The following is a 10,326-nucleotide window of genomic DNA, read 5'->3' as shown; positions in this document are numbered from 1 at the left end:
ATATTATGATTCATAACAGTAGCAAAATTACAGTTATGAAGTAGCAACAAAAATAATTTTATGGTTGGAGGTCACCACAACATAAGGAACTGTATTAAAGGGTTGCCGCCTTAGGAAGGTTGAGAACAACTCAAAGGTTGATGAGTTATTTAGCCATCATCAATAGTAGCATAAACTGTGACATACAGGTTTCTCTTTGCTCTGGGTTCATTTCCTTTGGATATATTAGCAGTAGCAGGGAAAGTGGATCATCTGGTGGAATTGTTTTTATTTTTCAGTTTATTGAAGAACCCCATACTCTTCTACATAATTACTCTAATTTACTCTCCTGTGTATAAGAGTTCTTTTGTCTTCATATCCATGACAACACAATTTTATTGTTGTCTACAATAGCTATTCAAAACGGAACAAAACAATATCTCATTGCAACTCTGATTTGTGTAGCTGACAGCTAACAATACTAAATTTTTTCCATATATTTGTGGATCTGCATTTCTTCTTTTGACAGGTGTCTTTCAGATAATTTGTCTGAAAGACATTTTTGGTTAGAGTACTAGTTTTCTTCTTGTTCAGTTTCTCCAGGTCCTAATATGTTCCTTTCATCAGATGAATAGTCAGAAAGCATCTCCTGTTCTGTAGTTGTCTCTTGGTCGATGGCTTCCTCTGCTTTGCCGAAGCTTTTTAATGTGTTGTGATCTCAGTCATCAATGTTTGCTTTCATTTCCCATGCCTTTGGGGCTCTAGAATTGTTTCCTCTGACATTTTCTTCCAGTAGTTCAGAGTATCAGGCCTTAGGTCCATTTTGAGTTTTCCTCTCCTGCATGTAGCTATCTAGTCTCCCAGAATCACTTACTGAAGAGGCTCTCATTTCTGCAAAGTTTCCATGATTTTGTTGAGAATCAGTTGGCCATAGACGCATGGGTTTATTGCTGAAGTACCTATCTTGGCGCATCAGTCTGTTACTATCTTTTGATCACTACATCGTGATAACACGCTATAGACTTAGATGTTGAAATGCATCCCCCTTGGTTCTTTTTGATGAAGATTACTTTGGTTATTTGGTTATCCCTTGCTTCTATGTGGATTTTAGAATTTTTTTCTAGATATGTAAAGACAATTGGTGTTTTGATGGAGGTTGCATTGAATCTTTATGTTGCTTTTGGTAATGGAAATGTAAGCAGCATTCTTCTATGACCATGGAGGGCATTTTCATTCTGTGTGCCTTCAGTTTCTTATAGTGTCTTGAATTTCTCAATGTAGAAGTCTTTGATTCCTCAGTTAAGTGTTTCTAGGTCCTTTGTAAAGGTCCTTCTATTATGAATAGAAGAACTGCCTTCAAGATTTTTTTTCTCAGCAGATTAATTATTGGTATAGAAAAGGTAAAATTTCTATGTTGATTTTTGCATCTTGCTGAATTCAGTTGTTAGTTCAAACAAACTTTGGTGAGGTCTTTGAATTATTTTTCCATATGCAGAATCATATCATCTACAAATGGGAATAATTTTAACTTCCTTCCTATTTACATACCTTTTGTTTTCTACTGTTGCCTGAGTGCTCTGGCTAATACTGCCAGTACTATATTGAACAGGATAGATGGTAGAAACCATGCTTTTGTATCTTTGAAGAACTGCTTTTCCATGTTTTGTATTCACCATGACACTGCCTGTGGCTGTGTCATACACAGCCTTTGTTATGTTAAGGTGTGATGCTTCTGTCACTATTTTGTCCAGAATTTTCTACAATTGAAGAGTTGGATTTCATCAAGTGCTTTTCTACACTTGAGATGACTATATGATTTTCGTTCTTCATTCTGTTAATTTGAGTCATTACATTTACTAATTTGTAGATGACAAGCTGTCCTTGTATCACTATCACTCAGTTGAAAAGACTTTGTTTAGAGTGCATGATCTTTTTGATGCATCATGGAATCTATTTTCCTGAAAATTTTCACATGTTTACAAAGGATATTGGTCTATATATTTGTTTTTTTCTGTGTGTCTTTGTCACGTTTTGGTAACAGACTAACTTTGGTCACCTGACATGAGCTTGAAAGGGTTTCCTCTGTTCAATTCTAAGGAATAATTTAGGGGAAATGGGCACTAATTATTCCTTAAAAGTGGTAAAATTTGGTTCTGAGCTTTTCTTTGTTGGGAGACTTTTGACTACTGATTCAATTTCATTGCTTGTTATTGGTCTATTTAGAATTATCATATCTTCAGGGTTCAGTTTTGATAGGATATGAGTCCAGAAATTCATTCATTTCTTCTAGGTTTTTCCATTTGTTAGTTTATAGGTTTTTGTAATAATCTCCAGGGGTCCTTTATATTTGTTATATTGGTTATACTTATCATCTTTATCATTGTTTAACCTTTCCTTTTTAATTTACTTATTTGTTGACCTTGCCATTGGTACTTGGTATTGATCAGTCTCTAGTCCATTTACTTGCGCTCTTTGTTACTTCTTTCCTTCTGCTTGCTTGGTATTTAGATTATTGGTGTTTCTGGAGATGCAGTTTTAGGTTGTTTATCATATACCTCTTTTTATATTGTAGATAGTCATTTTTTAAGCTTCTCTCTGAGTACTGCTTTTTTTTCTAATCCTACATGTTTTTGTATTTTATGCTTATTTTTCCCCTTAAAATTAAAAATAAAATTCCTTTGAATTCCCTGCATAACTTGAGTGAACAATCCATTTTCAAGTGTGTTGTCGGTGGCTGAAGAGAGGGTTCAGAAGTTAGGAGAACTTGCTGTTCTTTCAGATGACCAGAGTTTTCCTGGCACTGTGGGAACCCACCAAGGTTTCCTAGGGAGATCTGAGCTTGCTTTACACAGCAGAGCTGTGTAAGGGGATGGACTGACCACATGTATGGTTACCAGGTGTTTGGAAGGGTCTGCTCTTGGCTGTGCTAGGAAGAGGTCTTTTGCTCCACCCCTTGGCATTCCTTTAAAAAGCCCTTTAGAAGAAACAGAAGGGGCCAGTGGATTAGGATCCAGGTCCTCCCAAGGCTATCTTGTGTTTCTATCTGTCCCTCTCTCCCCTCTATAATTCTTAGCCCTCACTCCTCAAGAGTACTCTGGGGGAAAAGGTGGGGGTATGTCCCCCACACAGCACCCACTTCAGGTGGTGGGAATAGGCTCACAACTCTCTATAACTTCAGCTCCAGGTGATCAGATGTCCTCTTCTGGCTTCCATGTGTGCCTATACAGATGTATATACACATACTCACACACACAAATAAAAGTTTAAAGTTAGTTCAATATTTGAGCATTCATATAATTTCTATAATTTCTTTCATTTTTGATTTTTAGTTTTATTCCATAGTGATTAGAAAATGATGAGATATGATTTTTTCCCAATTCTTAAAAAATATATTTTTTTGGCCTACTCTATGATCTATTCTAGAGAAAATTCCACATGCTGTGGAATATACTGTGTATTTGGGCATGTGGATTAGCTTTCTGTTGATGAAAATAGGGTGTTAAAATCTCCCACTACTGTTGTACTGGAGTATGTCTCTCTCTTTAATCCTAATAGCATCTGTTTTATAAAATTGGGTGCTGTGACTTCAAGTGCATACAGGTTTACAATTATTATGTCGACTTATATAATGATCTTTTATCTCTTTAAATTTTTCTGTCATAAAGTGTGTGTGTGTGTGTGTGTGTGTGTGTGTGTGTGTGTGTGTGTGTGTGATCACTCCTGAGTACTTGAGGTTTCCATTTACCTATTGTCTATCCTTTCACTTTCAGTCTGTGTGTATCTTTACTAGTGAAGTGAGTTTCTTACAGGCAGCATATTGTTGGGTATTGATTTTTTTTAATCCATTCATTTGGGCTGTATTTTTTAGATAGAAAATGCAGTCCATTTACATCAAAAGTTACTGATAGGTAAGAACATATATGTGTTGTTAATTTTCTTCTAGTTATTCTGAATATTACTTGCTCTCATTCTTTTTTTTTTTTTGGTTTTTCGAGACAGGGTTTCTCTGTGTAGCTTTGCGCCTTTCCTGGAACTCACTTGGTAGCCCAGGCTGGCCTCAAACTCACAGAGATCCGCCTGGCTCTGCCTCCTGAGTGCTGGGATTAAAGGCTTGCGCCACTGCCGCCCGGCCTTGCTCTCATTCTTAACTCACGGTTTGATAGTTTACTGACAATGCTTGATTTAGTTCAATTCCTTTGATGGTATGTTTACTTTCACACATTTTTATGGTAATAATTATCTTTATTTCATTTCTGGTTGTAGGACTTTTTGTAAAGCTGTCTGTTAGTCATCAATTCCCTCAGTTTGGCTTCCTTTGTAAGGTCTTTCTGTCTGTCATTTATGAGGAATAGTTTACCTGGTAATAATAATCTTGACTAGCAATTTTCTTTTAGGACTTTAACTATTTTATTCCACTTCCTCCTGAACTACAGGGTTTCTGCTGACAATTCTGTTATTAGTCTAATGTGTTTACCTTTAAAGGTAAACTTTAAGCATATTATTTGGCACTTTTCTCTGTCAAATTAAAAAGTTATATGCCTTGTACTTTGGATAGCATGGCTATAATATGCTATGTGTGAAGATCTTTCATGGAATGTCTATTTGGGTCTTATGGCTTCTTGGACATTGATAGTCACATCTTTTCCAATATTAGAGAGGTTTTCTGATATGCTTTTTTTAATGGTCTCTCTTTCTGGTTCTGGAATTTACTATGTATCCCTGGTTGGTATCAAACTAAAAATCCTTCTGCCCCCCAGTTACAGTGCCAAGTCACAGGTGTGCACCACCATTCTGGTTGCTCGTTCATTTAGAGGCACCCTAAAAGTCATTTAAAAAGCACCCCCAATTCCCTCTCCATTGTTTACTTTTTCCAACTGGAATATTTCAGAAGACCTGTCTTCACAGTTCCAACGCTCTTTCTTCTGATTCATCTAGTCTTCAATCAGATATTGAAGTCCAACTGCATTTTCTTTTGAGTAACTAAGTTTGTCAACTTCAAGATTTGTTTCTTTTCTTCCAAAATCTACCTCTGTGATTTTTTTACTCCTGTCCTGCATATTGTCCTAATTTCATTTAATTGTGTTATCTTGGATTTCACCTAACTTTCAAATTCTTTCTTAGGCATTTTACCCAGTTTAATTTCTTGGGAATTGGTCATTGGGGAGTTTTCGTTTGGATGTGTCACGTTTGTTTATATTCCACATCCCTACACTGAGAACGTGTGTATCTGATGGATCAGCTATTTCTGTGACTTTTATAGGATGGCTGTCTTAGAAGCTCTCTCTCTCTCTCTCTCTCTCTCTCTCTCTCTCTCTCTCTCTCTCTCTCTCCCCCACAGCTTGGGTTTCTGGACCCAATGGCATTCTCTCCCCTGCATTTACCATTTCCTTTTGAGTTCTTGCCTGGCTCTTTATTATTGCTGCTGGAGGGAGGTATTAGAAACAAGATTGCTCATGCTCTAGATGAGGCATGGTAACCTGTGCATCCCACAGGCCGCATGCATCCTGCACAGAGCAGATATCTGACATCTCTCCCTTATAATCACCCAAGCAGCAGCAGAGTGACTTGCCACTTGCATTGGTGTCAACAGGGTCTACTGAAGCGATTCCAGAAACTGGTCTATTGGGCTTACTGTTACAGAACCTTCTGGAAGACACTTAGAAAAGCACAGGTTATCCCAGAAGTTTGTCTTCAGTCATTTAGGGTGGAGCTGGGAATTCCGTATCTATACAATTTATTGGTTGTAATTGTCAAAAGCATCAAGAACAGAATGAGTAAATACATTCTAAGTTAAAAGGCTCAGCAGAAGAGGGGCTGCAATAGTTCCCCTTATCTGCAGCCATACCCACGTGGTTTTCTACATTGCCAACTGTTGCCTGAAAATAGCATATTGACAAATCCAGAAATGAAACACTCGTAACTTGTACTTATTATAACATATTTGGATAATTGCTCTATTTCATTATCATTGTGGCTATTATGCTTCATAAATTACACCTTATAAGTTTAGCATAGATAAATGATAGACTATAATTTGATAGATCAATGCTATATAGATGATAATATTCATATTTTTAGGCACCCACTTCTATATTCTCTGTAATTAGTAAAAGGACCCAGGCTGAAGGTAAGGCCTGAGACTCTGTGGCTGATGCAGGCTTTCTCTGCGCACATTACAGTCAGGCAGGGATCCATACATGGGCTGTAGGCTTTGAGTCTTTTGTGCACAGGCTCTGCTCACCATATATATTACACACACACACACACACACACACACACACACACACACACACACACACAGCCTCCCCATTCCCTCCCCTTATGGAGAGGGTAGTTTTCTTGTACCACTCCATCCCCATTGCTCCCAAACCCCCTCCCATCCCAACACAAGGGAGAACTCCCAAGTGGCCTAAATGGAGTCCAGAAGCCTTTGAGGACACCTTGTCACTTCAGGAGTCCCTTCACGGTTAACAGCAGTGTCTGCTGTACAGCTGATGGGACCTGACAACAAACACTTGAGTCGCACAGATGCAGAGGGGTTTCATTCTTCTGTGCTATGCTCTAGTTTTGCTGGAGTGCACCCCCCACCCCACCCCCCTCTCGATTCCCTTCCCTTTTACAGCATTTTCCTTGGTCCACCCCCCCTCCCGTGTGTGCTGTCGGTCCTCATAATCTACAAGCAGCTTGTAGCTGGCTGGTACAGCCTCTCTCTGCAGCTGGTTCTTCTCAGTCCCAGCAGGCACGCTGGGGTGGAATCTCTTCACACAGCTGTCAGCTTGTTTCTCTGGGCAGGGCGGAGTGACAGTTTGGGGTCTGTTTTTCCTTTTTTGGTTCTGTGAATGCATCTTTATCACTGGCTGCTGTGGATGTCCGGGTGATGCTTCTGCTTCAGTGGAACGCTAAAGTCAATTTTCCAGAGTATCCCATATGGGCAAATCCATGAATACAGAGTGGCTTGAGACTAAATGGTCTGGGCTGGCCATGCAAGGGTGAAGGGAAGGGTAATGGGTCCCCTCCAAAAGGCTCTGACAGGAGCGCCTCTGCCTTGGGCCCTATAAATCACCATCTCGAGGACATCAAAGCAGACATCGTCTGCTTCTAGAGCATAGAAGATCCCAGAGGCTCTGCCATGTCAAGGAAACTCTCCTCAGAGTGGCATAAAATGCCATTTCCCCTTGGGTGTTGGGTGGGTGGGGGGGGGAGTGAAATGGGAGTCAGTGAGGTGGAGACACCAAACACTGAGAGCTGCTAGAACATAGAACAGGCACAGGCTGAACACACAGACATCAGGAGAAAAGCACGTTCACATTCGTCACATGGACCGTGTTCAGCCAACTGTTCAGGAGCCTTCTACAGCTCACTAAGTCACAGACAGTTGACAGTGTGCCTGTCCTCTCTGTGGTACATCTCATTAAATGTGGGGTGATATCCGCTAACCCCACGCAGATCGTCTGAATACAGTTAAGGCTTCTCCAGGGAAAGGTGTAGAACTCAACACTCCGCTAAGAGTGGGTGGTGCTGAGGGGCAAGTGTAAGAAGTGTACCCACCACGGTGGCAGGGAGAAAGGGAGGGAGAAAATAGAAACCGATAGTGATTGTAGACAACACAAGACTTTTACTCTGTATTACAAACCTGTTTGTCCAGAAGACAAATGAGGCGTTTGACCACACAGGGGTTGGGAAACACTGACAGGCTAGACACTGTGTTGGGATCACACACTTCATTTGTGTTAACAAGCTGGTGGGAACAGAACCCTCCACGTGGAAACACCCACCCACTCGATGCGAACCATGACAGAAAGTTCTGTGCGTAAGAGTGGACCGACTTGTCCCTCTTCATTGGTGCTCTGGGAGAAATGTAAGCTGACGATCATGGCTCCAACTTTTCACTTTGTCCACAGTCCACAGATCTTGCAAGAAGCTTGCGTTTATACTCACCGTACACATACATGGAAGATGATTCCTGTTGTCATTTCCTTCTAACTGAATTCTAAGTTCTCAGAGTTTTAATTTTTTTACTAATATTATTTTAAGAGATATCTTTTTTATTTACCTGCATAGGTTTGTGTACATTAAGTGTAGTGTCCATGGAGGCCAGAAGAGGGCATTGGCTCCCTTGAAGCTGGAGTGACAGGGAGTTGTGAGCCACCAGATTTGGGTGCTGAGAGGTGGGGGTGGGGAGGGGGACGGCACACTGAACTGAGCAGGAAGCTCTCCCAAGCACTGAGCCACCTCTCCAGTCCCGTTAATATTTTAAAGTCAAGTACAAAATGGTTTTCATGGTATCTTCAGGGCTGTGTCTCATTGTACTCTGCTCACATTCACCCCCATCAGCATCTCTTTTCCTCCTCACCACATTTCTCCTCATCCTGCCCCCGCCCGCCCCTCCCCACGCACCCGGCAGGGATCCCTGCTTGCTTCTGTTATCTTTTCCAATCTAGATTCTGCATGGAGAAAACGTGTTATTTGACCTTGTATACCAATATTCTCTTATTTACCTCTTCCCTCCCATTAAATCTTTCTATCAAATGGACCCTTCTACGTTTCCTTTTGCTGACACCCATACCTATGTGTGTATTTCAAATCTAGACTCCATATATGAGAGCATATATGACATTTCCATCTAGCTTACCCACTTACCGTGATGATTGCTGGTTCCATCCATCTTTTCTGCAAATAACATCATTTCAGTATTCTTTATGGCTGAATGAAAGTCCGTGGTGCATATATACCATGAAACTCCATGGTGTATATATGCCATATTTTATCCATTTATCTATCAATGGGCATCTAGGCTGGTTCTGTATCCTGGCTATAGTGAACTAATGCAGCAACAAACTGTATGTGCAAGTGTCCCTAAGATGGCCAGATTCCTTGGGGTTTATACCCAGGAGGGGTGGAGCTGGGTCACATGGTAATTCTGCTGTTTTGATCAGGAACCTCTATACCGATATCTAAGTGGGGAGATTACTTTACATTCCCACCAGCAGTGGATAAGGGTCACTTGTATTTACTGTCCTTTGGGGGAGGGGCTGCTGATAGTCATTCTGACTAGAGTGAGATGGAACCACTATGTAGCTAGGTTTGTATTTCCCTGACAGACAAAGATTTTGAACATTTGTTCACAGCCATTGGCCATTTGTGCTTCTTTTGAGAACTGTGTTTATGTGCCTATTTATTGAAGGCATGATTTGTCTGGTATTTAACTTTTCTGTGTTTTAGGATGTGGTTTGTTTTCTTGAAAGTCAAAGATATATATATATATATATATATATATATATATATATATATATATATATAATAAAGTACAGTGTCTGACTCCATTGTATAAAATAAGCTAAGCTTAACTTCCCTTAATCTCTACTGTCTCTTTTTTAGTTTTCTACAAGGCAGTTTTATGTGTATTTAAAAACATTTTTTAAGTATATACAAAGCAGTAGGATGGGATGTCCCTTCCCTATTTGCAGATGCGATTCAGATGGGTGAGAAGGTCCATCAGCGGTCTTTACTGTGGTTAGTGGTTCATTTTCAAGCCACAGAAGAACTTGCATGGAGAACATGACTCCATGAAGCTGTTGACAGGGACAGTCTGTGACTCAAACTTGTAAGGACATTGCCACCACACACAGACACAGATACACACAGACATACACCCCCCCACACACACACACATACACACACACAGCAGATCTTTAAATGAAAAGAAACATTCCTTGGGAACTCTGAATCAGACTGCATTGGTAGCTTGGACCAAGACACAGTTGAGCTCACATACAACTTTTGCCTGCACCTAAATTGTTTCTTAGATGTCCTGCTAAAGTCCGAGTCCCACAGCCGCTGAGAGGGATGAAGGGGCAGCACCCAGGACAGCCAGTTCAGAGCTGCTCACTTCTCGGCCTGGGAATGAAGGGCCACACACACCCCGTTACTGAGTTAGTCTTTGCACCTCTTTTAACCCTCCCAGTGGGTCTGAAACAAGCAGTTGCTGTGGGCTTTTCCTTAAGGTTTTTGTTCCCACAGGGATCCTCCCTCCAGAGTCATATTCAGACTCCCTGTTCCCCAAAATTTATTCCAAAACAAATTCACAGCTCAACCTAATCCAGGCAGGGATTGCCAGCTTCTACTTGCTCCTTTTGGAAGGAGTCATTCCAAAGCATTTCAAATGGCAGCAAGAACACGGGGCTGGAGAGATGGCTCAGTGGTTAAGAGCACTGGGTGCTCTTCCAGAGGTCCTGAGTTCAACTCCCAGCAACCACATGGTGGCTTACAACCATCTCTAGTGGGATCTGATGCTCCCTTCTGGCATAAAGTTGTGCATGCAGATGGAGCACTCATATACATAAATAA

The sequence above is a fragment of the Peromyscus leucopus genome, chromosome 16_21, assembly GCF_004664715.2.
Source record: "Peromyscus leucopus breed LL Stock chromosome 16_21, UCI_PerLeu_2.1, whole genome shotgun sequence".
Lineage (NCBI taxonomy): Eukaryota > Metazoa > Chordata > Mammalia > Rodentia > Cricetidae > Peromyscus > Peromyscus leucopus.
Note: the sequence above shows the minus strand (reverse complement) of the source record.